This window comes from Eptatretus burgeri, chromosome 1, assembly GCF_056783735.1.
Source record: "Eptatretus burgeri isolate ZD-2024b chromosome 1, Ebu_testis_v1, whole genome shotgun sequence".
In the NCBI taxonomy this organism is placed as follows: Eukaryota; Metazoa; Chordata; class Myxini; order Myxiniformes; family Myxinidae; genus Eptatretus; species Eptatretus burgeri.
In genome coordinates, this window is record NC_140961.1 from 27,325,261 (window position 1) to 27,341,617 (window position 16,357).

General features: G+C 42.8%; 1 protein-coding gene across 2 annotated transcripts in view; it reads right to left on the bottom strand.

Moving 5' to 3' along the window:
• Positions 1–16,357, bottom strand: part of LOC147034088 (hepatitis A virus cellular receptor 2 homolog) — a 244,515-nt gene that overhangs the window by 120,393 nt on the left and 107,765 nt on the right. The gene's annotated exons all lie outside the window — the stretch shown is intronic.

Below are 16,357 nucleotides of genomic sequence, written 5' to 3' on the forward strand. Positions count from 1 at the left end.
CCTGAAGATTTTCACCACGTGGTTTAAAATACCCCCACATGACAAACCTGAATATTTTCACCACGTGGTTTAAAATACCCCCTATATGATAAACCTGAAGATTTTCACCACGTGGTTTAAAATACCCCCACATGATAAACCTGAAGATTTTCTCCACGTGGTTTAAAATACCCTCACATGACAAACCTGAATATTTTCACCACGTGGTTTAAAATACCCCCTATATGATAAACCTGAAGATTTTCACCACGTGGTTTAAAATACCCCCACATGATAAACCTGAAGATTTTCTCCACGTGGTTTAAAATACCAGTTTATGACTATCAGAAGAATACAAACACAAGTGGTGGTGCAGAAAAGGACGTGTTTGTGGTTCAACAACACACCGAATTATTTAATTAAGGACCGTCTGCATCGTTTTCTGCAAATGTGAAGGAAATCTTAACGCCCCGCCCCCTTTGAATGCCCCGCCCACTATCTTGTGACGCTCTCACTCACATCTCTCATCCCAAATTCATTTCCCTTTACCCTCCACTGCTCATTTTTATTTTTTGAATAAGGCTCACTTGGCTGCGCCTGGATGAGTTTGAGGGTTGAGGAGCAGCAGCTGAAATGCTATTCCTATCCAGGTTCCTCCTGATTACTTCATCTTTGCTTTTTGCTTGTTCAGGTTCCTTCTGGTTCCTCCAATGGAGGGCTGTACCTATTTGGTCTTCCATTTCATTTGAATTGAATTCATTTTAATCCCATTATAAATTCAGTTCAATAATAACAAGTGAAATCCTTCAATACAGTGCATGTGGTGAAGCAAATGAGTACAATAATGTTAAAAATATGCAATTTATGCTTTTTCAGTTGAAAAACAATTAAAAAGCGTACTTAATATTTGAAATGTAAAAATGTTGTTATTATTGTGATAAGCACCTTTATATATAACAGAAGGAATGAAATCGTTCGATACAGCATGGCAGGGGGCTGCAAAAGAATGATCTAAAATAAGAAGAACTTAGCTTTCAGCGTTCGGAGTGAAATGCCATGGTGGGCGGAAATGACGTCTTTTGGCGCAAAATGTGATGGTGGGTGGAAATGACGTCTTTCGGCGCGAAATGTGATGGTGGGCGGAAATGACGTCTTTCGGCGCGAAATGCGATGGTGGGCGGAAATGACGTCCTTCGGCGCGAAATCCGATGGTGGGCGGAAATGACGTCTTTCGGTCGTTCGTACATGAGAGGGGCGCGTTTCTTGGTTTTTCCCGTCAAGCAATAAATTAAATGGTTTTCACATATATAACACATTAGTTTCACAAATTTCCATTGAAATACTCGGGTATTTCCGTCAATTCTTGCTATTTCCATCTCGGTTACGCACTGCCATCTCCCGGACGGCCGTCATTGGCTGTCTTGAGGCACGTGGGGGGGGGGACAGGGGACACAGGAGGCATGGTAGACACCGGGGACATTTCAAACTTGGTGCAATTGTATACAGCGCACGTGCTGTAACAATCAAAAATGTCATGGGTTTGGGTGAGGTGTCCAATCAAAGCGAGACGTATTCGTACCCAGTCACCACTGCCAGCAGATATAAAGTGGTAGTTCTAATAATGTCTCTTATTAATTAAATAACACAACAGCACACAAACACCACAGAAAACAAGTCCTGGTGAGGGTCTGCAATCGCCTATTGCTCTTTTCTTCTTTACAATTGTTATAATTGGACACTTATCCAAACAAGATATTCTCGCTTTGTATTTTTATTTTTATTTTTTTTTTAATTTGTAGAATTTGTTTTTCACGTGGAAGTTGTGGGTTACGATGTGTAAATAAAGGTGGAAAAGTCTGATTTAATGCTATTTAATTCCAGGCCATAAAGCAACAAAAGGTGTAAATTTAGAAAGGGGGTGGAGATTTTATTTTGGAACTGCAAATACATATTTTATAGAATTCCCCTGGGCAACACAGATACTACAACTCGTACGAGATGAAGACTCTAAATTATGTTAATGGTCATTTAAATGTTTATTTTCATTCAATATTCTTCAATTGAACAAACAAAGGAAATGTTTTCATTTCCATTTTCTCCTTCATTCCGTCATTCATAACTTCCCCTGGCAATGGATACCGTTTATCAGAATCAAATTCCTGATGTTTTTTCTGTCATAAAGTCATGTAAGTAACTCCAGATAAAATACTGGAAAGGCACTCGGTGGAGCCCATACATCACCAGGCTGAATAGTTCATGTTTTGTGTCCCACTGAGATACCACATGGGGATCTGGACCTTGAACGGAGTCGGTGTATTCATTACATCTTCTTATGAAGCCTCACTGGAGAGCTGTGTCGGTTTCGGTTATTTTGTGGTTTGTTACTGGCCGATGTCATTCGCCTATAAATTACAATTTTAAACCGATCTTCACCAAATGGTAGAGTGAGTCGTAAACAAGAAGCCCATTGTTTTTGCGATCTATAGGTCAACATGGACCAAAATTCAAAAATCCTCAATTCTCTTCGACTTGTCTTGAAATTGGAAGAGGATTTGCAGATAAAGGTCACATAATTCAAGCACCAATGATTTGAGGTCAAAACTTCGGTGAAATTTCTAAAAAGACAGAGGGAGCGGGGGGCGGGGGGATGATAGAAGAGATGATAGAATCATCTAATTTATTTTGCCTTCCTAACTCCGGAGATGTTACGAGCACTCCACTCAAGCAAACAATCCAATGAAAGGGTTGAAGAAACTTTGAAAACAAAACATTTTAATTTTCTCGATATTTAAATCTATGCCGAAATGACTTGTCGAGGAATGAAAGATCGTACAAAAAGGGGAATCGTGGTGCAAAATAAAATTGCACATTTTCAGCGAGTGAACCACCGCACAACCAAACGCAGGCAAGTGGGCCCTGAACTTTGTTCAAGTCGATCGATATATTCAGTGACAACGTGAGTATTGTAGAGTGCTCGACACATGGTTTAAGCACTCAAGCAAGGACTCCAACAAAATGGTTGATAAGGAATGGCTTACAGCTTGGTTTATAAAAGAAAACATCTTTGGTAAAGCCAAACAGAAAATTGATACAAACAAGGTTGACATTAGAATAGCCAGAAAAATCATGTTTCAACAAATGTAAATCACCAAGATCATAAATAAAATAAAAACACAATTCAAACGAATATGAAACATGTAATTGATATTTACATCTTCAGAACAGATTTAAACATATCGGTGAAAAAAGGAATTGTGGGATTTTTGTACTTTTGAGTGTTTCACCGAGGGAGGTTGAGATGTTGAGCATTTCTGAGTTGAATCTTCCATGCAGACACAGATTGACAGGTGGAGTGAAGAATGTCACGATCAACGATCTTCCACGATGACAGAAACTAGATTCAGCTCAGGTGATTAATTAAGGTGAGTTGAGACTGAATTTGGAAGCAGTTCAGACAACCTGTGAAGGTGAGGTGGCGGGCCTCGAGGTTGTGTTGGTTTTCGAGACCATACAGTCCACAATCATGTCCGTCTTCCACCGTGCTGATGGACCTGTTCAGGTCCCTTGTTTATCAGATGGTGTTCAGCAATCTTCACTGTCTCAATGGAACCCAGTTGCGCTGTTTGAGGAAAGACATGTCAGACATGGGTTGACACGGATAGACGATATACTGTCTGCAGATGTCTGTGGCAGGTTATTGTGGTTAGAAAATGTAGAGTGAGGTATTTACCTTGCGGTGATATATAAATCGTTGCAATATCAACAGAATGCGAGCCGACAACGTTCCTTCTCTCACAATCGACTCCATCTGGTGGAAATATTCATCCATCTGTTGAGGAACAAAAATAATTTGCAAGTTATCGACACGAAAACCTGTGTGATGGATCTGAATGAAAATCCCATTTGGATTTGAACATGTCTGTCATGGATCAGAGTATAATATTACCACGACATCCGTCACGTCAGAAGTAAGTTTCTTGCCAACGGTATTCAAAAGGCAACAGATGTATTCCACAGATTGGTTTCTTCCATCTCTGAACAACTCGATAAGAATATGCACGATGATGTTGGTGGTGACCACACCCAGCTTATAGAGCTCCCCAATGAAACGGATGATTCCCAGGGAGCATTTCCTGAATTTCAAGAGGGTGTTCAGTTCATCCTCGTTCACCTGGATAAAAACAAATGTTCAAAGACAACGTCAGTAAAGTCAGATCAAAATTCCCATTTTTGGACAATTTTTCAATTTTCACCCATTTTCCCAAGTTCACCAAACTGGAGGCTTCAACGCTCTTGATGTCGCATCTGCAACTGATTCCAGCGAGACTCTTGTAATATTTCTCCTCACACTGTTTGAGGAGAATTTGCTGAAAGGGCTCAAACGTTCCAGGTGTTTCCGCCATTGGTACTTCAATCTGTGAAAGACAAAGCAGGGTGGTGACATGGTGGGAACAAGGTTAGAAGAATGTGAAAAATAGTTAAAGTGTACGATAAACCCAGGATGTACCAAAATGTGTCCTCCATCAATGTTTAAAGCTCCTCACCTTGTTGAGGTGTTGGCATAAACTTGCATAGACCGCTGAATGTTTGGGCATGGCAACAGCTTGAGAGAGGACAATCTGAACCACGCTCTCAAAATGTCTGTTTGTGATGTTGAGAGACATGGTCATTGGAAGAAGATGGTGAAAGTTATCTTGGGTCATTTTGCTCAGTAAAGTGTGAAACTGTTTGAGAACATCCTGAGGGAGAGAAACAACAGAAGTCAAGGTCTGAGTGACAAAGAAAAGCTTTGAAAGTTTTGAGGATTAGAAAGCTTGAGATTTTTTGTTGTGAAATCCGAGTTTGTGTGTTTGTCAAAGTTGTGATTTTACTTGGAACTTCATGCATTGCTCAAGAAAGGGATTTTAAATTTACCCAAACATGAAACCAGACACACACACACACACACACACACACACACACACACACACACACACACACACACACACACACACACACACATACACACACACACACACACACACACACACACACACACACAGACACACACACACACACACACACACACACACACACACATACACACACGTTGATTATGTACAATGAGTGATATTTACCGGTCTACAACGGAGACTTTCATTACTTGGAGTGTCCACACCGTGCCGTAAGGCTCCTGGAGAGTTGTTGTGGAGACTCTCCTCCATGTTCAAATTGTGTTCCTGGACATTTTCATGATCTTGCTGTTTCTGTTGTTCCTCAAGAAGTACCAACTTGCTCTTCAGGTGCTGGACCTCCTCGTTCAGGTCTTTGTTTGCACGAGCAAGGTTTTCACATTGTTTGTTGGTTTCCTCTTGCTTCTCGTGAAACTGCTGCTCCTTCATTTTATGTTCCTCATTTTGCTGTTGTTGTTGATGTGCCGCTTCTTGTACTTGCAGCAGATTCATATTAAGGTTTTGGAGAAGTTCTTTGAATTCTCGATTTTGTTTGGTAATAATTGCAAATTTTTCAGAGTTTACTTGCTCTCGCTCGGCAAGAAGCTGATGTAGTTTTATTTGCTCTGCCTGGTGCTGCTGTTGATCCATCTCTTGGTGCTCCAGGTGGCTGATCAGCTTGATGTTCACGTCTCGCAGCTGTTCTTTCATCATCCTGTAACTTCTACAAAAGAGAACATGTCCTGAATGAGACTAGACCAAGAAGAATGGCGACTTCAGAAAACAAAAAGACAACGAGAAAGCATCTCAAAACACAAAGCCCGTCCGCATCCGCTTTGTTCCGTCCTCAAAATAAACTAAAACAAAAAAACAGGTCGAAAATATAAACTGTGTGTGAATATATATTTATATGATTTATTAATTTGTGTTAATATTCTCATAATCAATGTTTGTTGAAGATTTAATGAGAAAAGCTAAATTGGTAAAAGTTATGACTTGAACACTCAAACTCACACTCACACTCACACTCACACTCACACTAACACTCACACTCACACTCATACTCATACTTACACTCACACTCACACTCACACTCACACTAACAATCACACTCACACTCACACTCACACACTAACAAAACCCCATGACCTGCTGCACGAGGGACAGGTTAAGAAACTGGGACAAAGGAAGGAAACAAAGAAAGACCAGAACCTTGATGAGGTGGAGGACGAGCTGAATGAGAGATTCCTAAACTAAAGATGTGACACATCGCTCTTTACCGTGAAATGCGGCATTTTTTATTTCTCTTCTTGATGAACCAGCCACGAGACCACGCGGTGATGAACACAATGACTGCGATCACCACAAGGCCCAACCAGGTAAGGCCAATCCATTGCAGCTGCCTGGCTTGTTCTTTCATATTCCCCAGGTGAAGGTACTCGTGGGAACGGATGATCTGTATACAGTTCAGGGACAGGAACAGCAGTGTCAGGATTTAAATAAAATGTGATAAAAGTGGGTTTTATCCATTAAACACCAAAAATAACATTTTATATCTGATCTGCATTTCAACTCCCTATGAATCAATATCCTACTCCATCTTTCAACAGTTTGTGATTTCTGCCTTTGATATTAAACTCGTCCTGGACATCAATTTTATTTTTTAAATCGACACGATCGAGTCTCATGGAAGAGCAAGGTGATTGAGAGTACGACTGTCATTTGGGCAGCGTGGCAACTCCTGGATACATCAAGGAAGGAATGAAACAGGAAAAGAGGAGAGAAGAGAGAGGAGGGAAGGGAACACCGCAATCTGTAAATAAGCAGGTGAGGCTAAGAAGGGTTCATGGGGGTAATGAAGATGGTGGGTCAAAATGGGGAGGGGGACGTGAGATAAGGGTTCACTGTCGGCTTGAAATCCTGCAGAGAAGAGTGGGAAATCATAACCTCCTAAATACAGTTCTCAGATGGGACGAGTGAGGAACAAGAGTGGAGGTTTGCAGTCAGCCCGGATTTTTGGAAGTTTAACCAGTCGGCGGTGCAGGTTCAGTTATCGGAAGATACTTCAAATGATATTTTTTATAATCTCACACCTTTAGATACCTGGATATACCTGGTGATGAATGCCTGGTGAAACAATTTATTTAATTTGTAAAACTTCCTCGGTGAGAATTTTGTGATTTATGTTTCCGATTGTGATTCACAGAGTCATTTCACAGAACCAGGACACCGAGTTCAGCAATAACCAAGTCCTGACATCATTGATTTACGGGGGGTGATTGTGACCCGACATGAGATCACGAGATGTTTATTTGAATTTTACATTTATACAATTTTAATATATCAAAGACCTTTTCAGTTTCCACAGTTAAAAGTCTGATTTTGTGATGCTCTAGTAACCTCAGCTGTACTGTCTGTGGAGATTTGAAAATGTAAATTCACCAAATCCTCAGTTGAATCACAGTGATAGAAAAGGAATCTCAAGCCAAGTAACCTCCTCGGTTCACCCGAAGGGGGCATCGTCAGGTTCAGCGTGGACCTTGTGAGTTTACCCAATGTTTTTGAGAATTGCAAATGGAGGAAGGGTCACTCATTCATTTATAATCCTCTTTGTGGTCCCTTCAAAGAAATGGGATCCCATCTGCGGATCCTGCCCGACAAAAAGGTCCCTGTACTATTTACCTTTCTCCTATCCTTCACCGAGACAGTCAAAAAGCAACAAACCATGAAGTTTATCAGTTCACGAATTGAACTGTAAAATGAGGACAATGACACTGTATGGATGAACTGGGAGATGATGTGCAACCAAACACGTGATGATTGACTTGAGTGTGTTATGAGCAGTGGAGGCTGTCTCCACGAATTGAAAATGAAACAATGTATGGTCCACATGATGAACCAGCACATCTACGGAGGGTAACTTACCTGCACATCTATAGAAGGTAACTTACCTTCACATCCACAGAGGGAAACTTACCTCAACATCCACATATAACATACTTCACAATGATCATATTGCTCTGATATGCCAAAAATTAATTAATCACAAAATCATCACAAGCACACTTTCATCCAATTAATTAAATAAAGTTATTGACCAAAGGAATATTAAAAGTTTTTAGTTTTCACAATCACGTTTTTGTGAGGCCATGCACTTGCTGATCACCGTTCACAACCGGAATCAATCTCCATGACGTCACATTGGTAAAAGGTGAACAGTCACAAATGAAAGGTGAAAGTTCACAAAGTGTAAAACTGTGAATTAAATATTTTTGATGTAATTCTGCGCTCCAGTTCATTTTGTTCATTTTCTCTTCTCCCCATGAATCCCCACTAACCCCCACTAACCCCCACTTACCTCCACTAATCCCCACTAACCCCCACTAATCCCCATCAACCCCCACTAACCCCAACATACCCCCACTCACCCCCACTAATCCGCACTAACCCCACATACCCCCATCAACCCCCACAAACCCCAACATACCCCCACTCACCCCCACTAATCCCCACTAACCCCCACTAACCCCCACTGACCCCTACTAATCCGCACTAACCCCACATACCCCCATCAACCCCCACAAACCCCAACATACCCCCACTCACCCCCACTAACCCCCACTAATCCCCACTAACCCCCACATACCCCCACTAACCCCCACCCATGCTCCCCCCCATGGTTGCGCCTTACCCGTTTTGACTTGAGAACCCATCGTCCGGGACAAGTCTGATTCGCGGACACAGACATTTCCCGGACTCGGTCCAGTTGGACAATTCCCGAAGAAAAAAGTCCGAAGAAGGAAATACAAATTCTCCAAATCAGCGTCAACATTGTGAGAGCTTGAAAACTTGTTTCTGTCGCTGTGAACGAGTCGGTCGTGGAATGTGCTTTGTGCGTCACAATGAACGTCTGTGCGTCACAATGAACGGCTGTGCGTCACGATGAACGGCTGTGCGTCACGATGAACGGCTGTGCGTCACAATGAGCGTCTGTGCGTCACGATGAACGGCTGCACGATATTGTGACGTCATTACGAGCACAACAACAGCCTGGTCCCAATGAATAATCGGATTTTTTAAACACACGGATTATTTTCTCCTCATGTTTGTGTTCAGTTCCTGTTCTTCATAAACTCTCAAAACCCAAACTCAAATGAAACAAAACACAAGTTCGAATGTTTGAAAGTTTGGAGAAATTAAATAACACGGGCGGGTCACGTGACTCCCCGTAACCACTCCCTGGTCCACCCAAACTCGCACACATCAGTATAAACGACTCTGATACATCACAATACTCCTGTTTAATTTCTCGATTCAGGTTCTGGAATTCTGGAAAATTCTGGAATTCTGTAAAAATAAGATCCATCGACCTTGTGTTCGCCATGTTTGTTCTCGCCGTGAAGACACAGACGGACATTTTGTGTCCTGCAGCTTGATGTGTTTTTGAATTGAATTCCGATAATTTCCCACTTGAATTCCTCTTTCAAAGATCTCTGTTTGTAGGTAAATCTTTGTGTTTGTAGTATTTATGGACATGGTGTGTGTGTTTGTTTGTGTGTGTGTTTGTGTATGTGTGTGTGTGTTTGTGTATGTGTGTGTGTTTGTGTGTGTGAGTGTGTTTGTGTATGTGTGTGTGTTTGTGTATGTGTGTGTGTTTGTGTATGTGTGTGTGTTTGTGTTTGTGTGTGTGTGTTTCTGTGTGTTTGTGTGTGCGTGTATGTGTGTGTGTTTCTGTGTGTGTGTGTTTGTGTGTGTGTTTCTGTGTGTGTTTCTGTGTGTGTGTGTGTGTGTGTGTGTTTGTGTGTGTGTGTTTCTGTGTGTGTGTGTTTGTGTGTGTGTGTTTCTGTGTGTGTGTGTATGTGTGTGTGTGTTTCTGTGTGTTTGTGTGTGCGTGTTTGTGTGTGTGTGTTTCTGTGTGTGTGTGTTTGTGTGTGTGTGTTTCTGTGTGTGTTTCTGTGTGTGTGTGTGTGTGTGTGTGTGTGTGTGTGTGTGTTTGTGTTGTTGGTTGTTATCTCCATATGTGGGTTTCATAAAGTGGATCGGAGTCCTCCCAGGTCTCGACGTCTCCACCTCCCTTTCTGGAAGTGCGCTCACCAATCATGGACCAAGGTGTGAGGTTTTGTTGGTTTCAAAGTTTTGTTCCGAGGGATCTTTTGAGGATCGTCATCGAGCCCCAGGTGGCTTCCAACCAGGGGTAGACTGACGGTGTTGTGCACCCTCGGGAAAAAGGGGTCTCAGCTCCAACCTCCCCCCCCCCCCCCCGAGATAAAATTTTAATGACACTTCGTGCAAAATAAAGATTTCTAAAACAAACACTTGTTCGTACATACACAGAATAATAATGACATTGTGAATTTAAACAAATCCATACTTGGCAAGTTGGAGGTGACAGAAAACGGGTTGGTTGGAATGAAAAGCAGGTTTTTGTTTTTAACCCTTTGTGTGCTGCGGTCACAGATTTGTGACGAGATAAAAAAAAAATTAAAACAATTTTTTTTTGTTTTAATTTTGGTTATTCGTCTAACTTGACACCCAAGTTGTGTTTTATTTGCAAATACCACTTGAAATTCTCAGCACTGCGAAAAACATGAGGGCAAGACCCCTGGGCAATCACCTGGTATCACCTGGATAAGATAACCAGGGAACTACTGGTCGGCACGGATGACCCACAAAACATGAAACGGAAAGGAAGTAAATACCTGTGGATTGTTTATTTATGCCATGAACAAACTGGTTCATCACGGGAGATGAAGGTTGTGATCAAGTTTCATCGGAATTGTGTGGAGTTTCAGATAAAAAAACACATATCTCTTTGGGGGGAGGCTGGGGGGGGCTGGGGGGGCAACACCCTGTGAACTCCCTCTGGAGACTCCCTCACACCTGAATTTTTCTAATGTCATGAACAAACTTTGGTCCATCAGGGGTGATTAAGGTTGTCGTTAAGAGTTTCATCGGAATTGTGTGTGTAGTTTCTGAGAAGAAAGCAAATACCTATTTTGTAGGGCAACCCCTGGAGACCCCCCAAGGCCCGATTGTGTTTTCTTAATGCCATGAACTTTGGTTCATACACAGTGAAGAGTGTTGTGCTAAAGTTACATCAAATTCGGAGGAACGACACTGAACAGTTTATGTTTTGTTCCCCATCGATCGGCCGGATCTGCATCAGGACCTCAACCAAAATTATCAATGGTGAAGAATCCCCCAGAATAACAGGCGGTTTACCCCCTCCCTCCCCCATGGATTTTTTTGATGTCCTAAAACCACACAAACCCCCCTGTGCACCCCTGGGTGCAACCACCAGTTTTCAACACATTTGGTGGAGGAAGCCAAAGGAGTGAAACACAAACAGACACCAGATTGTTCTCCTCACCTACCAACTCAACCACCAAGTTTTATCCGAATGGGTCCACAACTTGTTGACATATTGTGCTATTCATGGATTTTGGTCCCATCACTCGATGGTGAAGAATCACATGAAAATTCCATCATCTGGATCTGAATCTTCACCAAAACCGAACCAATTCGTCCTTGTTTTACACCAAATCTGTCCATGAGGTTTCGTCCAAATGTTTCCACAAATTTTTGAGATATCACGTTATGTGTCGTTTTTGGCCCTGTCTCTGTCGATGGTGAAGAATTACTTTAAAAAATCCAGTATCCAGATCCGGATCCAGATTTCACCAAAATCAAATCAATTAGTCTTTGTCACACACCCATCCGGTCCACCGAATCCATTCCAAATCTTTTGAGATGTCCTGCTCACAGACAGACAGACAAATGGACAGAGATGAAAACATAACCTCCATCCCCATTCGGTGGTGGAGGTAACAAGCTGGATACAAGCTCAAACACAGGAAGAAGAGGATGGGAAAACCGGGAATCTTCTTGTTATCCCAATGATTGGTCTGGTCGCTCTGATGGTTACCTTGCCCAAGGAGTTGCTGTCGCTGTGTCCAATAAACTGACTCCAATGATAATTGAGGAAACTCCGGGGAACGAGGGTATTATGAGAATCAGGATTCGTCAGTCCTTGGTTATCGATTCTCTGGTCTCCTTGTATGTTCTTACTGAGGCGGGTGATCTCAACATGAAGGACGCATTCAATGCCACGATGTAGACTGTGGTTGATCAGAGCCTCAGGCAAGATACTGTTCTCGTCTTGGGGGATTTCAATGCATCAACTGTAATGGAGAGGGATGGTTAAGAGACGTGTGTTGGTCCCTATGGGTCTGGAACTGTGAACCTGAATCGCACTAAGATCCTTGACTTTGCAAGAAGTGATGGATTGAGGGTGGCTGGTTCATGGTTTCAGCATCCACAGGCTCATCGCTGGATTGGTATTCCAATGCTGGTGGTGTGGCAAAGCAGATTGAAAATGTGATTGGTGATGGTCCCTGGATGATGACCCAGAACTGCTGGGTCTACCAGAGTCCAAGAGATTTGGGGGGGGTGCGGGGGGGGGGTCTGGGTGTCTTGGAGAATCCTGAAGAGTTGCGGAGTGCCTTCAAGACCACCATCCTTGATGTTGCCTGCAGATTTCTTGGAACTCAAATGAGGGCGAAGAAGAATTTTGTCTCTCAAGGGACACTGGATACCATTGACCAGTTGCAGGGCCAGGCTTAATGGCACAGTTGAGCTGTTCAGGGAGTTGTGGCACAAAACTGTACACTCGCTAAGGGTGGACAAGGAGACCTATATGCGAGGAATCTGTGAGAGGTAGAGCATCAACTGTGGACAGGTGATTCTCATCCCGCTTACAGGATAATTCATGCATCGCATTACTCCAAGCCAATCCCTTGGTGTACTGCAGTGAGAGCGTAGGATGTTGGGCTCTTCACAAAGATTCTAAAGTGAAGGCCCACTGGGCCAGTTACATTCAGTGGTTGTACCCGGCTGATCCACCAGCTGTTGAGTTGGATTTTGGGGATGTTATTATCCCTTTTGCTGACCCTCCAATCAACTGTGGTCCACCTTCGTTTGTGGAAACAGGCTGTGCTGAACCGGTTGAAATGAGGTGAATCTCCTGAGATCTGTAGCATCCTTGCTGAAGTTTTCAAAGCTGGTGGAACTGTAACACTTGTATCATTGCATGCAGTTCTGTGTTCTGCCTGGAACACGGGCATTATCCCAACTGACTGGAAGAGGGGCCTTGTTATCCCTCTCTGGAAAGGGAAGGATGATCGCCAAGACTGCAACAGCTACCGAGGGGTGACGCTGCTCTCAATGCCGGGAAAGGTCTTTGCTCGGATAATTCTTGATAGGGTTCGCCACCATCTGCTTGAGCACCAGAATCCAGAGCAGTCAGGTTTACACCAAAGAGATCAACGATTGACCGTATCCTTGCACTTCAGGTCCTCACCAAACGCAGATGAGAGTTTTGGCAGGGGCTGCTTGCAGCCTATGTTGATCTCTGTAAAGTGTTCGATTCAGTGAATTGGGATGCCCTTTAGAGGATTCTTGGTCTTCATGGGGTGCCCCCAAAACGGATCCATCTGATGTCTGAACGATACTCTGGTACTGAGAGTGCTGTGCGATGTGATGGGACCATCTCTGACTTATTTCCAGTTGTTACTGGAGTTCGTCAGTGGTGTCCTGGCCCCCACATTTTTCAGCACTTGTGTGGATTAGATTCTCGGGAGGATATCGGAGAGATCAAGCTGTAATGCATCGTTTGGGAATGTCAAGATCCCTGACCTTGATTTTGCAGATGAGGCAGTCATCTTTGCGGAGACTCCACATATCCTTTTGAGGGCCCTCGAGGTGCTGAATGACGAGTCAGAGCCGCTGGGATTTGGGCTTCCATGGTTCCAACTAAGATCCAAGCTTTCAATGACATATTGGATGCTGCTCTCCTGTCTGTACCTGTTTGTGGTGAGGATGTCAAGTTCGTGGAGAGATTCACTTCCCTTGGCAGTGATATTCATGTCTCTGCTGGCTGTGAGCCAGAAATCCACAGATGTCTGGGTCGGGCCTGGAGAGTCATGGATTCACGAGATCATGGGGTGTGGTGCTGCCGGTTCCTGTGCGGGAGGACGAAAGTCCGAGTCTTCAGGTCATTGGTGCTTCCAGTTTTGCTCTATAGATGTGAAACTTTGACTCTGACCAAGGATCTGACTGAGACGGTGACAATTCTTTTGGTATCAGATCTCTTCGGAGAATCCTTCGCTATCGCTGGTCATACTTTTTGTCCAACGAGCGGTTGCTGAGAGAGACTCCAATGAGATTTTTACCTGCAAAATCCGCCAGCGTCAGCTGTGGCTGTATGGACATGTGGCTCATTTTCCTGATGCCGATCCTGCTCACCAGATTCTATCAGGGAGGGGGTCGCGTGAGTGGAGGAGACCAATGGGCCGACCATGTGCCGCGTGGTTTCAGCAGGTTGATCAGTCTTAAGGAGATGGGGATGGGCCAGGCATCTGCCTGGGGGATGGCCAGACAAAGGCCGCCCCTGGAGTACCGGCAGAGAGTGGACACAGCGACGCGCTGCTTTTGCACATGTTCCCATACCTGACTTGACCTGGAGGAGCTATTCGCTCTACCGAGTGCCGTTATGTTCAGCCAAGTCACTCAAGGAGTGATTTTTAACCTCGCCGAAGGAGAAGGTGTTGCGCTTGGGTCCCTTTGCCTGTCTGTCTGTTTGTTTGTTTGTCCACAAAGAACTTTCTTGTTTTTCTCCACAAGCGCTTGTCGGATTGAATTGAAATTTTCGCTGAAGGAGCGAATGCTGATGTAGAATGTTTTATTGTAATTATGATGTCATTGGTTTCGTGATGCTGCAGCAATGTTTGGAAAACGGAAATATATCTGACCTTTGAACCTCTAAAAGCACATATGGATAAAAATTTAAACCTGCACATGGCAAATACTCCTCATGGGGAAATAAATGTGATTTTTCTGATGTTGTAGGTGCCGTCGTTATGACGTCATAATTGTTTTGTCGAATGCTACATCTGATCAGTACAAAAATTTTGACAGTCATCTAGGGATAAAATGGTCCAGAGAAAAAAATTTTGATGACTTCGTCACAGAAAAAAAAGAAAAAGAAATTGATTGGTCACGTGATTCGTCAGCCATTTAAAAAAAAAATTTTTAGACAACATTCAAAAATCTTCTCTGAAGTGGCTGAACAGTTCGAGGTGAAACTGGACATGTATGACCACCTATCCATGAGGAACAAAAGGTTCACACATTTGACATCATTGGTCACAAGGTTTCGCAGCCATATTGGATTTACTCTGAAACCTTTAAATATCTTCTTCTCCACAAAGGCTGGACAGATCGAGGGGAAACTTGACACACATGTTCCCCAAGACGTGGGTTACAAGTGTGTTGTGGAATAATTGATGGGTCCCATGGTTTGGCAGCCATTTGGATTGAAGAAAAATATTAAATATTGTTTTCTCTGGAACTGCTTCACCAATCGACGTGAAAAGTCACATTTATGATCGAGTTGTGATGGGGAATAATACATATTTTAAATTTCATCTTGATTGGGTGCATGGTCTGGCACACATAATTATTTCATGATTTGAAATTGGTTCTTTTTTTTTCTTTTTTTGAATAAGGTTCACTTGGCTGTGCCCAGATGGATTTGAGGGTGGAGGAGTAGCGCAATGGGTTAGGGTCAGGTGTCCAATCAAAGCGTGACGTCTTCGTACCCAGTCACCACAAGAAACAGTTATAAAGTGACAGTTCTAATAATGTCTCTTATTAATTAAATAAAACACCAGTACACAAACACCACACAAAACAAGTCCTGGTGAGGATCTGCAAATGCTGATTGCTCTTTCTTTTCTTTACAGTTGCTATTAAAAGGGGGGTGGGTGGTCACTTATCCAAGCAAAATATTCTCGTTTTGTATTTTTAATTAATATTCTGAAATTTGTCGAATTTCTTTTTTCCTTGGAAGTTGTGGGTTATGATGTGTAAATAAAAGTGGAAAAGTATGATTTAATGCAATTCAATTCCAGGCTATAAGGCAACAAAAGGTGTAAATTTTGAAAGGGGGTGTAGATTTTCTTTTGGAACTGTAAATACATATTTCATTGAATTCCCCTGGGCAACACAGACACGACAACTCAAATGAGATCGAACGCAGGCTTTTAATTATATAAATTGGCATTTTAATATGTTTATTTTCATTCAATATTCGTCAATTGAACAAATAAAGAAAATATTTTCATTCCCATGATCTCATTCGTAACTTCCCCTGGCAATGGATCCTGTTTATCACAATCAAATTCCTGATGTTTCTTTCATTCACTCTTGTAAGTAACTCCAGAAAAAAATACGAGAAAGGAACTTGGTGGAGCCCATACCTCAGCCAGGCTGAATAGTTCACGTTTTGTGTCCCACTGAGATACCAGATGGGGATCTGGACCTTGAACAGGAGCAGGTGTATTAATTATATCATCTTATAAGACCTTGCTGGAGAGCCGTGTCTGGTT